A 21541-nucleotide genomic window follows, 5' to 3' on the forward strand; every position below is an offset into this window, starting at 1 on the left:
TATGGCTATGCAAAGAGTTGTCGTGCTGTTCCTAACAAAAGAACGGATTGGTACAGTCAGTGATGTGAATGGATTATGGGAGGGTGGTTAGAAGTTCACCCTGGGAATCCATTTTGTTGGATTTAATGCCCTCACACACCCTTTCAGGTGTCATGCTTCATCATTTGGGCTTGCTCCTCGTTGGGTCGGCGGTGCAATACCCAACGGGCGACACCTCAAGGAGGGGCTCTTTGGCGGAGATCTTTTTCCAACTGCCGTATAGATGAAGTGTGGGTATGGGGCCAGATGCAGGTGGTAGACGTGGGTATTGTGGGTTAAAATAAAGCTAGTGGTACCAAGAGTACTTTATTCAGAGGGCCACTGCTTTGGTTAAAAACGATTACCCTGGAGGAGAGTAATGGAAAATAATGTTTCCAACTCTGATCCAGAGGTTGTTGTAGTCAGGTCATATATGGCCCCTTGGGACTGGTCCCTGTAACAGACAGGCCCCCATAGGCTGAAGCAACAACAACCTTATCACTTTAGCCGGGTCTGGTTGCTCAGTGGACTAATGCATCCGCTGCTGGGGCCTGTGTTTGACCCCATGGTCACAGGTTCTAATCCCGGTGGGTCAACTCAGCCTTTCATCCATCTGAGGTCGATAAAATGAGTATCATGGAGTTGGGTAACAATAAACCTCTGTTATTCAGCGCCAAGATGCCTAAGGGTGAACGTGCGCTTTACAAATACACATGTTATGTTATCACTTCCAAGACCAACACACCTATTACCGACAACAACTAACAGTCACACAGTGCCTGGCACTAATGGCAGCACCCTTCATACAGTAGTAGACTCACACCACAGACAGCACTCACACACCCTTCAGAGTCTAGCATTCACACATTACCAGAAGCACCGCCTCACCCCTCATAAACTAGCAGCAATACCAAAAGGGCTGGCTGATACCTGAAAGTCCCTCTTTATTGATTGTTGAGTGTAAGTGTGTGTGGCATTGTAGATGGGTGAATTCAAGAAGGAGCCAATGGGTTGATGAATAGATGCACGAGTGCAATCATGAGTAACTGAGTGATGAGCGAATGAGTGATGTGCGATGGAGTGCATGGACTGACAGAGGAGTGCATGGATGGAAGAATCCAGGCTCTTTCAGTTAGGGCAATCGCAGTGTGTTGGGATCACCGCAATGACTCTATTATACATCTCCCCGTATACTTTTCCACCTCCTTCTAGACTTCCAGGCCAGTGTGGACTGTACCAGCATCCTAGGCGCCATCTTGGAATCTCTGCAAGGAAACTCAGTCTCAACTGATTGGGGTTTTTGGCTTCCTGGAACAATCTCAAAATTAAGCAAACACAAGGAGATGATGGATGGAGCGCTGAAACTTTTCAGACACTCACCCGCAGTCACAGATCTGGGTTGAGTCCATCATCATTCTTTAGCTCACTTCACCACCTCAGCTCAGACACAGCTATATGCAAATCGGTCTTGACCCTGTGCCTCGTGGGAACAACCCAGCCCAAACTACCAAGCTGGATCGTTCCCATGAGGCACAGGGTCAGGTCTTCACAACCATGGGTTCCTTGGGGTCTCTGGCCGCAAGTGACTAGAACCTAAGGTGACCTATGCAAAGGCGGCATGTTAGCAGGTCCAGGCACATTCATAAGTGACATACCTCTACTCACTTGATTTCGATTTGAGTTCTTCTGGAACAGTTACGTTAGACTACCATTGTTTTCCAAACTAGATCCTCAGCAGAATACAATCTACTAATGATCCAAGATGGTGACGAGTACAAAACAGCCTATGTAATGGAAATGTAAATTGATACTTGTATAGCGCACTACTCACCCACAAGGGTCTCAAGGCGCTTGTATGAATACCGCTGTGGAACCCATCCTGGCTTTCCCTGTGAGGTGTCCACTCCTGGGCACCCCCAAGGTGGAGGCCAGGCATCCTTAGTGTTGTGGGGCCGTTGTGGAGATTAAGCAAGCTATTGCCCAGAGTTGCAGAGCGGGACTCCATGATTGGAATAGGCACCGAGGCGAGAATGATCAGGTCCGTGGAATTTTGAGCCCAAGAGCCGCCAAGGCGGGGAATTGAACCTTGGTCCCGGGCTAGACCTCTGCATCAGGGTCTGCCGCTCTAACCATTGAGCCACACTTCTCCACCCATTGAGCCACACTTCTCCACCAGTTAAGGACTGGTTAACACCAGTTAAGGACATTTTGAGCACCTTTTGAGCACCTTCTTATGCCTTTCAGCCTCTGTAGCACCCTGCAGCTTTCAACCCTAGCTAGCATTAGCTCTGCGAATTCTTGGTTGTGATCTGTATTCGGGTGCTATTGATCCTGATGATTGGTCACACCAAGCTATCTAGTTCACTGTTGAGTTGGTTCACCTGAGAAATGTTGGTGTTGCTAGCAGGAGTTGGTTCACCTCAGAAATGTTGGTGTGGCTAGCAGGAGTTGGTTCACTTCAGAAGTGTTGGTGTTGCTAGCAGGAGTTGGTTCACCTCAGAAATGTTGGCGTTGCTAGCAGGAGTTGGTTCACTTCAGAAATGTTGGCTTTGCTAGCAGAGACAGCCTCTACAGTTTTGCAGCCCAGCAGTGTGTTGTAGTCACAGGGTCCACTCTCTCAAGGTTGATGAAAGCTTCTTTATTTGAAGATACAGTTCTGCATAGGTGGTGCTCCCACTTCCAGCCAGGAGCTTCATGAGAGCAGAACCAATGTTTAAATAACATTCCACACTGTTATGGACATACAAGTTTAGAATGAAGGGCATTCAGCCTGTGAATTATGGAAGCACGATCACTACAGAGTGCATCAACCAGGAATTTTGGTCTGTTGCAGACCTTGTAGACCTGGTGCCCCGGCTTCACACATTGGGTAAAGATCCCACTCCAATGGTCAATTCTGGGCTTCAAGGCTGTGAGAATATTCTGACAGTGCCAACAGAGGAATCTTTTCCACCACCCTGGGGTGGTTTGTAAGTAATTTGACAACTGCCTTCTACATTATTGGAGGGGTTCAGCATGCTTAATATGCCTAGACACATAGGGGGATATGCACAAGAAAGTGGTGGAGCGCGGCGTTGGCCTCCTTGGCTTAACGCCGCGCCCCGTCACTTCTAAAACGCAAGGATGCACCATATTTATAAGAATGTGGTGCAGCCCTGCGTTTCCCCCTGCGATAGCGCTAAGTTTAGAAACTTAGCACCAACGCAGGCCCCCTTGAACCATAGTACATAGTCTGTGTCCAGTGGAGGATTGTTTATGTGTAGGAAGGTGTCCCTTCCTGCACATAAACAATCCCAAAATACCATTCTGTTACTTTCATGCATGCTTCTTAATGCAGCACTCATTAAAGTGACAAAATGGCATTTTTTAAAGGTTTGTTTATGTACAGGAAGGGACATTTTCCTGTACATAAACAAACCATGCACAAGGCAGCACACATGGAAAAAGCAAAAGGAGGAGAAATAATGCATTTCTCCTCGTTTCGCCAACTTAAGACCAGGATTTACCTGATCTTAATTTTGGCGCTGCCTCCTATGTACGCCACCCTTTTACATAGGGGGCAACGTCAAAATGAATGGGTGTTGCGGTGGAACGCCCACCACAACACCCACTGCCCATCCCTTACATGTTAACCATAGCGTGAAAGGGGGCCTTATGTACAAGGCAGCGTTAAGCCACGTGAAGTGGCTTAACGCTGCCTTGTGCATAAGGCGCAGCCCCTATTGCCACCACGTCGGTAAAAGCGACATTGTGGTGGTGATAGGGGATTGTACATATGCCCCATGGTCCTTCTTCTGGGGTTCTTCTCATAGTGTTCTAGACTCAGCACTCTCCGTTTGAAACTTTGGAAGACATCCACTTAGTTTTTCTGTTCTGTAAAGTTCTTGGTTTGACCTCTTGGACTTCATTTAGTAGTGGTGAGTACTCGCGGACTCTAGTTGTCACTCCTCCTTCCCTAAAACTCTTTATTCAAGCATTGACATTGAGGTTAGGTGCAGGCTTTGTTCCCTGACATCTCCGGATCCAGACACTACTGAGAGTCCACTAAAGCCGAGTACTCCCTTTTAGGCTTTCCTTTGAAAGGATGACAAGCTTGAATGTTTACGGTCTACTCAGAGAGGGTATAACAATCTTAGGCATTCAGATACTGGTAGTGGAGCAATGACTCACAATAGTAACAGTGTTCAGGCAGTGTTAGGACTTTCATAAAAGTATTCTACTTTATTCACTACAAGGTTAATTCGCATTATAAAATGTTGCATATAGCCTTGCAGCAAGTGTAAGTGCAGTGTCTGGTCTGTGAGTTAGAAAATCCTACTTAACACTATGTTACTGTTCGTGTTCAACCGACAAGTCCGCAAATCCAAAATGCTTGCGCAAAACGACATTGCAGTGTTAACAAAGCGTGAAATGGCAACAGATGATGGCATATCAATGGTCTGTAGGGGCAACACTCTGATGGCACTGCGAGGACTGGACAAATTGCACAAAAGTGCAAGAGGATCTCACAAAGGTGAGCTGCAGTTGTAAGGGTAGGAAGAGTACCTCAAACTTCCCTGACTTCAGTGACAGTTCACCGTGTGGGGTTCTTCAGCTGTTCCCTCAAGCTCCTCAAGTTCCTCCGCCGCGGGAAGGCGTAGAGAAAGTAGTGCAAGCTCTGCTATCTGATGGGTAAGGCTGGGCAGCAGCAGCAGCACCTGGTCTTTGGCAGCCCTACAGAGCCTTTAGTTCTTGATGTGAATATGGCAAGATGTAAGTATGCTGCTTCACCTTCAGCCCACAGCAATACCAAGGCAAGGTCTCCAGCTCTGGAGTCTGGTCCCTACTCCTCAGGAGAAGGGCTAAGGGGTTATTTATGAGCCCTTGCGTCACTTTTACGCTGCTGGTGCGTCACTTTTTGTGACGCACCAGCGGCATAAAAAATTTGCCTTGTTGCACCATATTTACAAAGTAACGCATCTAGGTAGGTGCGTCACTTTGTAAACCCCTGCACCACATTATACCTGCGCCAGGTATAATGTATGCAGGGTGGGCGTTCACACGCAAGCAAGCCTCGTAGAAGTGACGCAGTGAAATCTATAAGATTTCACTGCACCACTTCTAGGATGCAAATGCATCAACATCTTACGCCTGCCTCATGGCAGGTGTAAGACTGACGCAGGCACATTTCACATGGGACTTGCCCATGTGTAATGACCCATTGCTGGAGTTGCGTCACTTTTGTGACACACTCCAGCAATGCGTCATTTTTGCGCCTACAGATTTGTCAGAAATACTGACGTATCTGTAACTCCTTGTGACATGATGCGTCATACTGTAAATATGACGCATCATTGGTGTCGCAAGCAGGACGCAATGAAAAGTGACGCATCGCTGTTTTCTCGCAGCGATGCGTCACTTTTCTTAAATGAGCCCCAAGGTTTCTCCATCATGTCCATTCCTTTCTCAGTGCTGGTGCCCAGAGATTTGCTAAAGTCTGAAGATAAATTCCTTCCCTGACTCTCAGGGCCATATTACTTTTCCAAACAGTTAGTGCCATGCCAGCCAGTCAAAGCTTCAACAGTACTTGCAACAAATGAAATCCAGGCGCGTCTCCCTTCAGATAAAGGTCCACCTCAGGTAACCTACAGTGTGATTGGCAGACATCCTATAATGCTTGTAGGGATTGTGTTTATCTATTAGACTGCACCTCAGAAAGTCATGGACCATTACTGGAGCTCAAGCTCTCTTGCCAGGAGGACCACAGCAAGCAGAGGGTGGCAGGCAGCACTTTGAGGGTTTTGTTGACCAGAACTGGCCTGTCTATGTGGCTCATATAGTGAGAGGGAAGCGGATGGTGGAACACTGGGAAGTGCAGGGTGACAAAAGGGTGTAATGGATAGCAAGGTTTACACCAAGATAGATTACCCAGAAACTCTAAGTTATGTACATATGCAGAGACTTCCATTCTCTACACTTAAGCTTCCAGACTCCAGAAGGAGGATTTCAGTCATGGCAGACTGCAGGGACCCACTAAGAATGGCCAGAGGGCAGCATGTTTGATTAGGATGGCATGTAAAAAGGCCAGTGCCCTACACTATCGAGCAGCTGCCACAATGGGCTGGACAGGGGTATGATAGTCACCATGCTGAAAGGCGGATCACTCTGGGGTGAATCCCATTGCCTGTAGAGATGCAAGGCGTAGAGAAGGCGTCTCCAATGAGTAGCTTGTGAGCTACTGTAGCTCGCCGGTTACATGTAAGTATATCTCCAGTGTGCAGGCTACTAAATTAAAAGCTTTTGCTTGGCTGAATCAATATATGTGTCCTCAAGTTGAAAAGTATGAATTCAGGGGCATATTATCAAGGAGGGCGCTAAGAGAATATCGCCGCTTTAGCGGTCGTTTTCGGCCACTAAGCGGCGATAATTCTATCGCCCTATTAGCAAGCTGTCGCTAACGTCAGTTAGCGACAGCTTGTAGGCGATAGCGAGCAGTTTGGGGCCCGCTTTGCATGTCAGCGATATTTATCGCTAATGACATGCAAAGTGGGCGTACCCAACCTGTTAGTTACTAAAAACAGTCGCTAACATCGCTATCGCCTATAATCAACGCAGGTGTAGCGATGGAAATATTTACGCTAAGCGCAAATATCAGTCAGTCAGTCAGTCAGTCAGTCATTATACTTTTATCCGACACATGTATCATAAAAAGTACAAACATATAATACACACAAAATTATAAAACCAGTTCATCATTTACAAGAATACATATAAAAGTTATGTGGAAAAGGTGACTTGAGAGACATTTTTCAAAAGCTTTGTCCTAATAATCCAGGCACATGATAAAAACTTTGCAACCCCACAAATAATGACCATAGAAGAGGTGTTGGAGGTAAGGATACGCAAAGCTGATTTATAATCCCTAACACCAAGGTTCTTTAGTGCCGGTTTTAACCATTTATTCCTAGGTAGGATGTATGCCTTACAGGCAAAAAAGAAGTGGCCTAATGATTCTTCGGGATTTGTACAACCTGGACACTTTATATCCTCTTCCCTCCTTCTATTCCATTTAGACGTGAAATTTTTGAGGGGCACTGTTCCATGTCTAAATTTCAGATATAGAGTCCTTTCCCGAGGAATCTGGATAAAATCCAAAAACAATTCCAGTTTTAAAGTGCACTTATGGGTCAAAAAGATCTCAGTCAGATGTCCCCAATTTGGGTTCTGTAGCGCCTTGGCCTCAATCCAGTCCCAGTATAATTTTTTCACCACTTGTTTTGGTGGAGGGGATTGGGAGACCCAAGCGTCACTTAAACCCACACTGTCTACAAGATGTTTTAAGACGTTTAGCCACTTGATTTTGCCTGAAGTGTTTAGTTTTAACATTTCATCTAACACTAAGGCATAATTAGCTAATTCGGGAGTCCTCCTCAGACGAACCCAGTATAAGAGGGGACGGAGCTGGAGGATGTCCCGAATGGGCCTCCTACCCAGATCTAAAAATAAAGGTTTTAGTGGGGTGTAGGTTGGAAGTGATACCAAGTCCCTCATAAACTTGTTCTCCGTTAGGACATGGTCATTGGTATTCTCAGTGCCCCATAATTCCGAGCCATAAACAGCTGAGGCAATTGCTTTACCCTCATAAACTGACAGGGCAGGAGCAACTGGCCTGCTCACAGAGAGACGTTGGTTTTTTAAAATAGTGCCGGAGACTCTTTTAAGATTTAAAATCATTTTACATATATGGGGTTCCCACTTCAAGTTATTGTTAATCCTAACACCAAGGTAATCAAACTCTTCGACCACCTCGAGGGGGGATCCATTCAAAGTCAAGTGGATATTCCTATATTTTCTCTTGGCTGTCATGACCATTAATTTAGTTTTGGTTGTGTTTATTGTAAGTCCCCGTTCCTGACAAAAAACACTAAACTGGTCAAGAAGGGTTTGGAGACCTGTGGGAGCTTTTGATAACAGAAGGGTGTCGTCAGCAAAGAGGAGCGATGGCGTTTTCTCCCCAACTATAATGGGGGCGTCTGCCGGTGTCTCTTGCAGATGTTTCACCACCCCATTTATAAAGAGGGAGAACAAAGTGGGAGCCATCACGCACCCTTGCCGCACCCCTCTGTTGACAGGGATACTCTTGGTAAGTTGCCCCTGCGTCCCCCAACGTATCCTAGCATAGGTACCCTCATGGAGTTTGATGATAAAATTTAACAAATAGGATGGGAAGCCCATATCCAATAGGACATTCCATAGTTTATCACGGGGTATTACATCAAATGCAGTTTTTAAGTCTATAAAAGCCAGGTAAAGACTCCCTCTGGCTATTGACACTGTTTTCCAAAAAACTGCACAAAATCTAAAAACTTGGTCAATTGCTCCTACATTACTTCTGAATCCTGCCTGAAAGTGGGACAAGATATTTTCTTCCATAAGCCAGCCCTCAATCCTATTTACAATGACCCTACCAACTACTTTTTGAATAACATCAATTAGACTAATTGGTCTGTAGTTGGCAGGGTCCTCTCTCTCGCCCTTTTTAAAAATGGTGACAACTTCGGCACCTTTCCATGAGTCAGGTACTTGGTGACCCAGCTGGATAAGGTTCATAATGTTTACAATAAAATCAGCCCAAACCATTGGATTATGCAGCAATAAATCACCCGGTATTCCGTCCGGGCCAGGTGCCTTACCTGGTGATATTTTGAGGATGGCTTCCTGGACCTCACGGGGCGTGAACAAAGCATCTATAAAGCCACCGTTTAGTTGGGCCAAACAGCCAGTATCTATTGTTGGAGGTGCTGTCGCAACTTCCAAGGAGCCTACGCCATATAATTTAGAAAAGTGGGAGTGCCATTGGCACTCAGTTATATGGTTTGGAATGGGCTCAGCGCCTCGTCTATCAAGGACATTTATCAATTTCCAAAATACAGTGGCGTTTTTCCCATGGGCCGCTTCCTTTAGTGCCTGCCAATGTTCCTCTTCCCAATCTTTTTTGGCTTTCGCAATACTAGTGCGATAATCTTTTCTAGCTGATCTGGCTGCTGGTGCATCCTTGTTTTTTATGGCCAGGGAGATGGCTTTTCTTTTTTCTCTACAGGAGACAGTATACCAAGGGTTCCCCTTCTTTTGGGAGAGTTTAATCAATGGGCAACCCTTGTTTTTTTTAGAGAAAAACGTACTGATCTCCCCTATTAGATCATTATACTTAACTGCCAACACAGACCCCTGCAGCTGGGGAGAAGTTTGGTTCACTGATGCCAGGGCACATGAAGCAGCCAAAACTAGAACCCTGATGTTCTCAAGTGTCCCTTCATTACACATAACCACGTTCCATTTAATCCTGCGGTTACAGTTAGAAGGGACTAGTTCTTTAGTAATCAGCTCATTTGGGACATCTTTGCCAATATTATCGCCCCCGAACATGCCCATGCAGAGAGGATTATGATCACTATCGATCCTCTGACTGACCTCCATATCAACAAGTTTGGCCCATGACCATACATCTAAAAGGATGTAATCAATCCGTGACGGGGAACCTATTCGATTAAAAGTCATAGCGCCCATGCGGTCAGATGTGGTACGGCCGTTTAGGGCCCATAGGTCGTGGGCAGACACCAGGGCATTTAACTGGATGGCTCGCGCCGACCACTTCTTGATTGGGGCCAGTGATAAAGATGGAATGAGCTGATTATTCCCTAGTTTATTGTGAGAACCCAGGACGTCGTCCTCATGAAGAGGCTCAAATGTACAATTAAAATCACCTCCCACTAGTACTGAGGATTTAGAGGGGAGGGCTGAAAGCCTATTGTCTAACAGCTCTAATATTGGTGAAGATTGGCCCCCTGGGAGCCCCCTGGCATAAATGCAGAAAAGTTCCAAAACATTTCTGGCAGACTGCCTTTTGACAGTTATGTGAAGTAAATCATTGGAAGGGATATGTCTAACAGTAACCTCACAGTTCAAATCTATCCTGATCCAAATCAGTAGTCCACCCGATGGGCGCCCCCTCCCATGCTGTGTTGCAGGGACAAAGAATGTAGAATAGCCATGCTTGTGTTCTGGCTCTACACACCAAGTTTCCTGGAACATGCAGATATGGTAATCTTCTAGGAATTTGTTCCATGCCGGATCAGGCAGATTTTTCTTTAAGCCCGCAATGTTCCAAGACAGGATTTTAACAAGGGAAGGGGACAGTGTGGATGTTACCGGGGGAGCCTGAGTACCAATATCCCCTGTCGGTGGGTCTGGGATAATGATATACTGATCAGGTATTTCCTCCCTAGTAATGACGACAGAACCACTATCTATGGGAGTAAGTACCCCACTACCATTGACATCTTCAATGCACTGAGGTGATGGTCAATCCACCTCTTCCAGCCCACTAAAACGATTGTAACAAGGGAATAGGGGATAGTTGAGCTGTGGGCCCCACCCTTCTCCATTAAACTGGGAATCACCCTTCCACTGATGCCCCTTCCTCCTATGGACTAGATTCCATCCTTCCTCTGCAGCCATTCCCCATTGTTGGTGGTTCTGATAGATGGATGAAGCGTTCCCATTATTACCACTCCCCAGACCTTTCTTAACCGGCCTCAACCAACTCCATCTAACATCCTCATGGCCCTCTTGCGCATAGAAAAAAGACAGGGGTTTGGCTGATACCACCGACTTGTTATCACATGGAGGAAAGGAGCAAATAAATTCTACCAGTCGAGGGTCCTCCAACGTGATAACGACACAATCACCCTTTATACTTTTCTTTTTCCCACCTACCCAAGGGGCCCGTTCTACCATAAGTATGTTCTTATTTAGGCCAGGTGGTGGAGGGTAACTTTTGTCAAGCCAGTGGCATATTTTATTTTTAAGCGCCCAGAAGGGCTCAGAGGTGGACGTGGACAGCTCAGGAATCCCCGTCAAAACGACCACATGCGGACATGCATCAGGTGGTAGATTGATGTTACGTCGCGTGGCGGTTTTTCTGGGCTGTGTCTGGGGAATAGTAGGAGCTGGGATGTTAGGGGCCTTTCTAATCGCTGCGCTAGGGACATTTCTATTCGCTGCACTCGGGCGTGTGGAGGTGGAGGGTTTGATGTTATTCAGTGTGTTAATTGCCGGCTGGGAGGTGTTGGATGAGCTGGATGTGGGAACCGGATTACTCCCCATGGATGGAATTGGGTTGCCGGGCCCAATATTAGTGACAGGCGGTAAAACCACCGAAGAACAGGGGCCAGGGATAGTCAACCTTGGGTCTTGCAACGCAAGAATGATGGCAAGTTGATGTTCTATGTTGGAGAGCCTAGTCTCCAGAGGCGAGAGCAATGATTTTAACAAGGTAGACATAGAATCCATTAGAGAGTCGAGGCCATCCCCTGAATTGATTGATGAGTCATTACTTCCGCTGATATCCAAAATACTGGCCAGGCTGCTATCATGTGTTATATCATCCGGAACCCCTAGAGATAATAAATGAGGAGTGGAATCTAATGGGTCGGACTCAGGATGATCAGTGGGAGGCTGGAGGGTCCCATCAACATCCATCGCCACACCTAGGTTATCCCCCTCAGAGTTAAAGCCCTTGGTCCCTTGTAGAGTTGTGACGGGATTATCAGATGGAGGTTTTATTATATTTGGGACGTTTGAAACTAACATATTAGTGACTGACCCACCCGCCTGAAAAGAGTCAGTATCACCGTGATTAACTATCACAGGGAGATGGGGGATGTTGGAAGGTAATGTACTTATAGCGGGGGCATTGATGGGTAATGATGAGGAACAAATAGCAGGAATGGAATCATCAATGGACATCCCAGCAGGAGGAACAAGGTTAATTCGGCCTTGGGGCGGGGAATGTATCAATGCTATGTTGCCCAGTGATGAACTTTTCGCTTGTGCAAGATCAAGCGAGACCCTCCTTTCCATTAGAGAAATACCCTGATCTATCAAAGAGTTCGTCCGAGAGATAAAATTATCTAGGGTGCCAATAACTTTTTTTGTTTTATCGTTGCCAGCTCTCTGGCTCCTGGTTTTACGGGTGGACATCTCTAACAGGACAGAAAGCAACTGGGGGTAATAAGATAATACTAACCACTAACCCCAAATTGACAATAGGCACAGAACGAGTAAATAAAACTACACAGGAAGTAGGATACCCAGCAAAAATAAATTGTCCACTTGGCTTAAGGATATAGTCAATAGTCAATTAAAATACAAAGCTAGGATGCAAGAGAGATTGGAAATATGGCCAGGCCAGGCACTGCAAGCCACGGAGGGCCACAGAGGGCCCGCTCTTAGCCCGGTCTTCGCCCCGGCCTTTGCCCCGCGCACGTCCCGCATGCGCGTTACTGTCACTGATTATCAGAGAGAAGGGCGGGTGGAGTGGGCGGGAAGAGGACCAGCTGCGGCTGATGAGCGCCGCTCAGCACGCTGGTCCTCGCAGTCCCGCCTCTAACCTCGGTGCGAAGATCCGCTGTCAATGTGGCCGCGTTGGTGCTCCAATGCTCATTCAGGGACCCGGTGACCAAGTCGCAACCAGTGTCTTTCGCCTACGAGCGGCTCCCGCGTAGCGGGGGCCGCGAGGCGTGGTGTGGCGCAGCGGCCGGAAACAGGAAAGCAAAACCGGAACTGTACTCCCAGCAGGTCAGGAGAGAAACCCAGGGAACTTGCACTCCGCAATGGTTTTATCAGGTGGAGGGGGCGGGAAGAGGACCAGCTGCGGCCGATGAGCGCCGCTCAGCACGCTGGTCCTCGCAGTCCCGCCTCTAACCTCGGTGCGAAGATCCGCTGTCAATGTGGCCGCGTTGGTGCTCCAATGCTCATTCAGGGACCCGGTGACCAAGTCGCAACCAGTGTCTTTCGCCTACGAGCGGCTCCCGCGTAGCGGGGGCCGCGAGGCGTGGTGTGGCGCAGCGGCCGGAAACAGGAAAGCAAAACCGGAACTGTACTCCCAGCAGGTCAGGAGAGAAACAAATATCTCCAAAAGCTAACGCCTGCTCAGACCAGTTCTTAGCCATTATATCCAATGGGAGATGGATATTATGGCTACGACCCTATTGGCGTTAATGTGTGAATATCGCTGTATTCTCAGCGATATTCACGCATTTTGCCGGATATTTTATCGCTTTAGAGATAAATGTTGCTAATAGCACGTTATCTCTGCGATAATATCCGGCGATGCTTGGTGATAAAAACAACTCGCTAAGCCCATTTAGCGATAAATATCGCTAGTTGTTGGTAATATGCCCCTCAGTATTAAAAAAGATGCATTTTCTGAACACATAAATTGATGATTTGCGGAAAATGTATTTCCCTAGATGTATTTAAAGCTAATATTTGAGTGATAGATAAATCATGCGGCATTGGGGTACCATCATCAGGTGCAGCATGGCATTTGGTATTGGGTCACTGCCTTCCATTCCTCAATAGTGAATTACCCGGGACAGTCTCCCACTTGCCAGGACTGTCCTGGCAGAAACAGGACAGTTGGCGGATATACTATCCTGTCTTTCTCTGCACCTATGGACTATCCACAGGCCATACAGACCTGGACTTAGGAAACCTAACTAACTAAATATCATAACGTCCTTGCAGAAATATGACCCTAATGAGCGTTATGAGAAGGATGGAGAGAGAATCGTTGTGACCTCACAAAAAGAATGATTTCTCCCTGTGAGCTGCAACGTATGCCCTGATAGAGTAGATGTGTGTATTTCTTTCAGTAGTTGTATATAGGGTGAAAGTGGCCCAAGGACGTTAGATTGATTTACAATAGAATGAACTTCATTTCAGGAGGAAAGGTGTAATATAGCAGTACAAATAGGGTGCAATTGTTTAACTGCAGATGGGTACTTGATAATGACAATGTAGACAAGCGGATGCTTAGAAAAGCGGTTCTTAACCTTTTGGGTTCTGTGGACCCCCATAGAATCCTTAATAGAATCTGAGGGCCCACACTGAGTCATTATTTAAAGCCGGGGACCGCTGACCTAAACATTTTCTACCATTTGACCCTCAAAACAATACACAGAAATACAGAAACAAATATGCATCAAACAAACACACATATATTGAGATATTTTATTTAGTTCACAAACAAATAAAGAAATATTGAAATTTCAATAGGAAGGATGGAGCTTTTCTAAATTTGTTTTTAATTCTTTTATTTAATTTTCAGGTAAATAAAATACAAATGATCTCCAATACCATTCAAGCCTCGTGGCAGGGATACATACGAGGGTCGTATAAAAAGATTGGTCAGAAAAGCAAACCCCGCTCCGTTATAAGGTAAATAAATAAGGGCATGGCTATCATCCTCACTGTGTTAGGGTGGCATGGGTTAAACAGTGTGAGGTCAAAAAAACAATAATTAGGGAACGTGCAAAATGGGAAAAGAGGGGGGAAAGGGAAAATAGGGGCCAGGAAAATGAGAAATGAGAGAATGAAAAGAAAAGGCTGGAGAAAGAGGGGAGGGAAAGAGGGCTCATCCATGCCTTTACTGGTGACCCAGGGGTCTAAGCAGCACAGGAGAGAAGAATTGAGAAAAGCCAGGTAGGCGGGCCAGAGATGTCGCTCTAGCTGGGGCACAGACTGTGCAAATGGGTCATATAGAGAGTAGTGGTGGGCAAAGGGGGGGGTGGGAGTTGGGGATTAAGGGGGAATTAAGGGGCAATGGGGTGGAGAAGAAGAGAGAGGGAGAACACATGCACTTATTGAACCTCTGGATGCAGGCAGCATCTAAAAGTAAAGTCCACATTTGTAAAGCGTGCTAACGCGGGATTACTGGTTACTAATTATCTTACCAAATCCCATTTCCTGTCGACTGAATCGTTGGTACCTGTCTTGAGTAAAAGGTAATCTCGCAATAAAGCAATCAATTTAAGAACTTACACCACTCTAAATGACCACTGACCAAAATTAAGTTTTAAAGATTTAATATAAAGTCAAAGATAACTGAAGATACAAACTTCTCAAAATGAGATTAAGAAGATAAATCGGTATCACTATGAACATGAACTTTTTGAATAGTCTGAGTCTGAAGAACAAAATAATGAGTACAACTTCTAATAACATGAGCGTTGCCAAAATGAATACAAGTTGCAACTTCAAAGTCATTACAGAAAAGAAAATTAAGGTTAGTCTGTCCCTACACTACACTAAATGACATCCCTACTTAGCAAGATCTTAACCCTCTAGGTGTCAGCCGTGGTGACTTCCTAAGAAGATCACGCACTTCTCTTTGTCTCTTCTCTGATGATGGGTCTCTCCTGATCAGCCTATCTGCCTACCCATCCGCTTCCTTAGGCTCCCAAAATCATCTGCTCTGCTCTCCTCCCGGGTCCCTTTCCCTAATACCAAATCACATTTTCAATAGAAACGCCCCTTGGGACGCCCCTCACGTGGTACATCTTTGCGCGGTAAACTCCATGATGGTACTCTTGAAGACCCTCGTTATAGTTGACCTTGGTTCCCAGGCTCCTTCTTCCGTGCGCTGATACCCCCTGAAATTCCTGGAAACTCCTACAGGCCTGCGCAAGGCGCCACTGAACAAAGTCCCTTTCATTCGAGCTGATTAGGACCCTCGCACCTGCATACAGCTCGTCCTGCAGTGGGCCTCAAATTCCAGACTTCACCATATCTTAGGCCATAAAACACTCTCAGAGCTCCATACTGGACACCTCACGACCTCTCCTCTAACGAGCACATGACGATTTAAACTACATGACATTATCTGTTCTGGCCTACTTGATTTACATGCAGCAGGTTCCTGCACTCTTAAAACGTTAACTTGATTTAAACAGCAAACATTCTTAACTAGCATACGTTTCTAAAATAACACATCTATAAAGCATATACTTTTAACCCTAAATTCAATAGTACATTTTGAAAGAACCATGTCAACTTTATCTCACATTATTTTAGCAGCACGTTCAGGTTTGCTGTGAATTGCCCTAAGGCCTACACAAAATACTGGAATCCAAAGTTACATTTAATTCGGACATGACTCTTTTTAACATGAGAACATGAGGTTTTCACATATACTCCAACATTTCTACATTTAATCTCACACCGTTATAATTATGGTTACTCTACTTAACATTCTATACATTTCGCTATTGAATATAAAACACTCGTGTGCAAAACATGTTTAAACTAACTACGTGCTTGTAAATATGGCGTACTTATACATTTTTTTTTCAAACTTGTGCTCTCTCAGTCCCCCCTTTGATGACCTTCAGGGGTCATCATTACCATGACACTAAAAATGTAGAACCTTTAAAGTGAAGACAGGGCAGTACCACTTCTTTTCATACTCTCTAATGCTTTCAGACTCTTATATTGAGTGTCCTGCATCGCTGTCAACTCTTCTTCCTGTTTCTTCATAGCTCTCTGTAACCTATTTGCTCTATACCATTGATACAAACGCACCAATCCCCACAAAGTGATTACACAAATCACTACTATGATGATGGGCTTCAATATGTACCAAACGATACCCTTTCCTAAGTTGGCAAACCAACTTCCAACTTTACCCATTCCATGACCTACTTTTTCCCACACATTTACCTTTGCCAGGTCCTCAATTTCGTAGTGTATGGCAGTGATGTTTTGTATATACTTCTCTAGAGGCTTTGAATTGTCTGGAATGTAAGTACAGCATTCCTGGACCTTCAAGGCCCTACAGACTCCTCCCTCTTTTGCTAACAGAACATCTAAAGCAAGTCGGTTCTGAAGAACCATTGCCCTAATCGATTGCATCTCCCCTTCTATCAGCATCAAGGATCTTGCAGTACTGGCAGACAGTCTATCTACGACTGTAGCTAACCTCCTGATCTTAATGTCATTCATTATCAATCCTAAGAAAGGGAATGCAGCACCTATTACATCTCCAACTACTTCTGCTGCACCCAGCCCTCGCTTCCATCTAGTTGATATTTCTTTCTTAGGCGTGTCTAAATTCTCAACATGATATATTTTAGGGAAGACAACAGCCAGATAGCATGATCCGTACCAATTATCTGGTAACTTCACATAGGCATATCTTCCACATACAAAATATACATTTGGTATTGCTTGCATCCCTTTCATGAAGTTCTTAGAGTAGTACTCCAATTGAAAGGCATGTTCACAATTTACTTGTCCTACATAAACGTTTTCATAATAGGAGTAACTCCTGTGAATGCACAGTTTCCCCCGTTTCTCCTTATCCAAAGCAATTGGACCAATACTACCTTTTCGTTGTTGTGCCCTTTCCTCCTTGGTCCAATCTGTTTCCCCTTGTCCTGATGCCTTCAATATCTTCTGCCTCCTGTATCTAGTATCTACCTGAGCTATAAACTTTTTCTCAACTTCTGATATTTGACAAGTCAGATTGTTGATTCGAGCATGTGAAGTATCTAACGTTCTCCATGGAATAAACCATTTGTGTAATCTGTCTTCGCTTTTGTAGTAGTCCCATTTGTTCAAATGCTTGAAATTCGGAACCTCTGGCAATGTCGAGTCGAAATTCGAGAAATAATACTCGAACCCTTCTCGTCCATAAAACATGCTCAACAATAAACTGCACGTTATTCCATATGTCAACGGAAGATGATGGTATCTGATACCCTCCTCCACTGAAGCTGGTAATTGCATACAAACATAACAATCCTTTACCTCCATGGCATCAACATATTCATAAAGCAACTTAGCATAAGCATTTGACTTGTAATTCCCCTGTGACTCATCCATGTGTAACCTTTTTACTTCTGCATCTAACAACGCTTTGTCTTTCTCATTGATGTTTCCCTTCTCCTTAATAATGGTAGTTCTCGGTGTTGACACTCCCTTATCCTCCTTAACTGTGGTTCCATCCCCTTCGTGTCCCGCTAGGAATGAAACAGTTACCACTAAAATTATAAGAGAAACCACTACTCCTAAAAATGTAACAGCTATACATTTTGCCCTGCGGTTCGGGTTGCCAGCCTCCATGTTCTCAAACAGTGTAGTTTTCGACTTTCTTCCAGCATTCACTTCCTCTTCTTTTCAAACAAAGTCTTTCTCTCTTGCAATGTCTTTCTTGGAACACTTGGAAGCTTGACAATTTATTTCCGCAAAACAATTCAAAGTCCAGTAAAAATAGACAACCCTAGCCCTTCTCCATCCGCTAAAAGGAAACCCCTACCATTTTTTCTTCTTCCACTCGGCGCTAGGTTATCTTGCAACAATTTACAATTTCTTTTCAAAAGTCTTATTTTCGTCTGAAGTTATGTATGACTCAAGGAGTGACACTACTTCTTCATAAATGTCCATCCGAAGTATCATTCCCTCAGGTTCTGGACAGTTCGTACCACACCATGGAAAGTCAACTTTTTCTAGGATTATTCTCCTTATCTCGCTCAAGACAAGTGGACGGACAAAATTGAGAGTTAGCGTTTTTTCAATTTCCAATCCTGGTACTATCAGTTCTATATCCACAATTACAAAGGGGTCCGTTCTAATCAAGATCACTTTCTTCACTTTTCCAGATCTGCACCCCCTTGAAGCCATTCGCAATATGATATTAGTCCACAACAATAAGTGCTCCTAGCATTTCTACTACTCGCTCAAGCATTTCCAAACGAAGAAGAGTTCCCTCCAATATTGGATATCGTGAACAGCAAACTGGAAACTCAACTGTTTCTAAAATCAACTTTCTTATTCCACTCAGGAGAGCAGGATGAACGATGTTGAGTGTCAGCAACCTTTCGGTCTCCGCTCCTGGCAGTAGAAACTTTATTTGCACTGTGATGATCGGGTCAGTTCTGATCAGTTCCACTTCCCTGATCCTCCCTGTTCTGTGTCTCCCAGACATCTGCAACGAGGTAGGTCCAATCGGGAGTAGAGTATCTTCTGCTAGGCACTCGCACCCTACTTGATCTTCTAAGACCCTCCTCGGCTTGATCCTGGATATCTTCTTCTGGATCTGAGTCTTCGGATATAGGAGTAAGCGTTTCTTCCTGGGCCGACCTCAAACTTAGCCTTCTTCTCCTTGTTGGCCAAGTGGCAGCTCCAAGCCTTATTCTCCTATTCCTTGTCCTCCCACTTGGTTCTTGATCGCTCCGATACGGATCTGAGTCTGAGTCGTATTCACTTCTGCTCTCTCCTTCAGTTGCGTCTTCTGTCTCACTGCCGTCCTGCCTTCGCTCTTCTTCTGAATCCGATGCGTTCCCAACTTCTTCCGACACCTCAATCAATCAATCAATCAAGACATTTATAGAGCGCACTACTCACCCGTAGGGTCTCAAGGCGCTGGGAGGGGGGGGGGTGCCGTTACTGCTCGAACAGCCAGGTCTTGAGCTTCTTCCTGAAGGAGAGGTGGTCTTGGGTCATGCGCAGGTCGGACGGGAGTGAGTTCCAGGTCTTGGCAGCCAGGTAGGAGAAGGATCTTCCTCCTGATGTCGCTCTTCGGATGCGGGGGACGGCGGCGAGGGCGTGGCTGGTTGATCTGAGGAGGCGCGTGGGAGTGTAGAAGTTGATCCGGTTGTTGAGGTAGCTCGGGCCTTGGTCGTGTAGGGCTTTGTGCGCGTGGGTGAGGAGGCGGAAGGTGATTCTCTTGTTGACCGGGAGCCAGTGCAGGTCTCTCAAGTGTCCGGAGATGTGGCTGTGTCGGGGGATGTCGAGGATGAGTCTTGCTGAGGCGTTCTGGATCCGCTGGAGTCTTTTCTGGAGCTTGGCGGTGGTTCCGGCGTAGAGGGCGTTGCCGTAGTCCAGTCGGCTGGTGACGAGGGCCTGGGTGACCGTCTTCCTCGTCTCGGTGGGGATCCACCGGAAGATCTTCCGTAGCATGCGCAGGATGTTGAAGCATGACGAGGAGACGGCGTTGACTTGTCTGGTCATGGAGAGGGAGGAGTCCAGGATGAAGCCCAGGTTGCGCGCGTGGTCCGTCGGCTTGGGTGCGGTGCCCAGGGCGGGGGGCCACCAGGAGTCGTCCCAGGCGGAGGGCGTGGAGCCCAGGATGAGGACTTCCGTCTTGTCCGAGTTCAGCTTCAGGCGGCTGGTCGACATCCATTCGGCTACCTCTCTCATCCCTTCGTGCAGGTTGGCTCTGGCGGCGTCGGGGTCGTTGGTCAGGGAGAGGATCAGCTGGGTGTCATCGGCGTAGGAGATGATGTTTAGGTTGTGTTGGCGTGCGATGGTCGCGAGGGGGCTCATGTAGACGTTGAAGAGGGTGGGGCTCAGCGAGGATCCTTGGGGTACGCCGCAGATGACTTCGGTGGCCTCTGACTTGTACGGTGGTAGACGGACTCTCTGCGTTCTGCCGTCGAGGAAGGAGGTGATCCAATCCAGTGCCTTCTCCTGGATTCCGATGTTGCTGAGGCGCTGTACAAGGGTGCGGTGGCAGACAGTGTCGAAGGCCGCGGAGAGGTCCAGGAGGATGAGGGCCGCTGTTTCTCCGTTGTCCATCAGAGTTCGTATGTCATCGGTGGCAGCGATGAGGGCGGTCTCGGTGCTGTGGTTCGCTCTGAAGCCAGATTGTGAGGGGTCGAGGGATCCATTCGTCTCGAGGAAGGCGGCCAGTTGTTTGTTGACGGTCTTCTCGATGACTTTGGCCGGGAACGGGAGGAGCGAGATGGGTCGGTAGTTCTTGAGGTCGGTGGGGTCTGCTGTGGGTTTCTTGAGAAGGGCGCTGAGTTCGGCGTGCTTCCAGCTCTCAGGGAAGGTGGCGGTGTCGAAGGAGGTGTTGATGATGTCCCGCAGGTGGGGTGCGATGACAGCGTCGGCCTTGTTGAAGACGTGGTGAGGGCAGGGGTCGGTCGGAGATCCGGAGTGGATGGAGTTCATTGTGCGGATGGTGTCTTCGGTGCTGATCGGCGTCCAGGTGCGGAGGGTGGTGGTGGGTGGCGTTGTTGCGGTTGTGGCTTCCGTTGGTTGGTTGCTGAAGCTGTTGTGTATGTCCGCGATCTTGTTGTGGAAGTAGGACGCGAGGGAGTTGCAGAGGTCTTGCGACGGGGTGATGTCGTTGTTAGCGGCGTTGGGGTTGGAGAGCTCTTTCACGATGTCGAAGAGTTCCTTGCAGTTGTGTGCGTTGTTGTCCAGCCGGTCCTTGTAAGTATTTTTCTTGGTGGCGCGGATCAGTTGGTGGTGTTTCCGGGTGGCGTGCTTGAGGGTGGTCATGTTGTTCGTGGTTGGATCCCTCCTCCAGACTTTCTCGAGGGCTCGACAGTTCTTCTTGGAGCTCTTGAGTTCGTCGGTGAACCATGGTGTTTTTCTGCTGCAGGGTCCGTGGGGTGGGGTTCTCAGAGGGGCGAGTTCGTCTGCGCAGTTGTTGATCCACATCGTGAGGTTGTCTGCGGCCTGGCTGGGGTTCGCTGAGCTGGCGGGAGGGTGCTGGCTCAGGGAGGCGGTGAGCTGGTCGGCTGTGATCTTGTTCCAGCTTCTTCGGGCAACCTGTTGCTGGTGGTGGTGGATCGTCGTTCTTTTGAAGGTGAAGTGGACACAGCTGTGGTCCGTCCAGTGGAGTCCTGTCGCGTGGCTGAAGGTGACGTCTTTGCTGGATGAGAAGACGGCGTCGAGTGTGTGTCCGGCG

The sequence above is a fragment of the Lissotriton helveticus genome, chromosome 6, assembly GCF_964261635.1.
Source record: "Lissotriton helveticus chromosome 6, aLisHel1.1, whole genome shotgun sequence".
Classification (NCBI taxonomy): domain Eukaryota; kingdom Metazoa; phylum Chordata; class Amphibia; order Caudata; family Salamandridae; genus Lissotriton; species Lissotriton helveticus.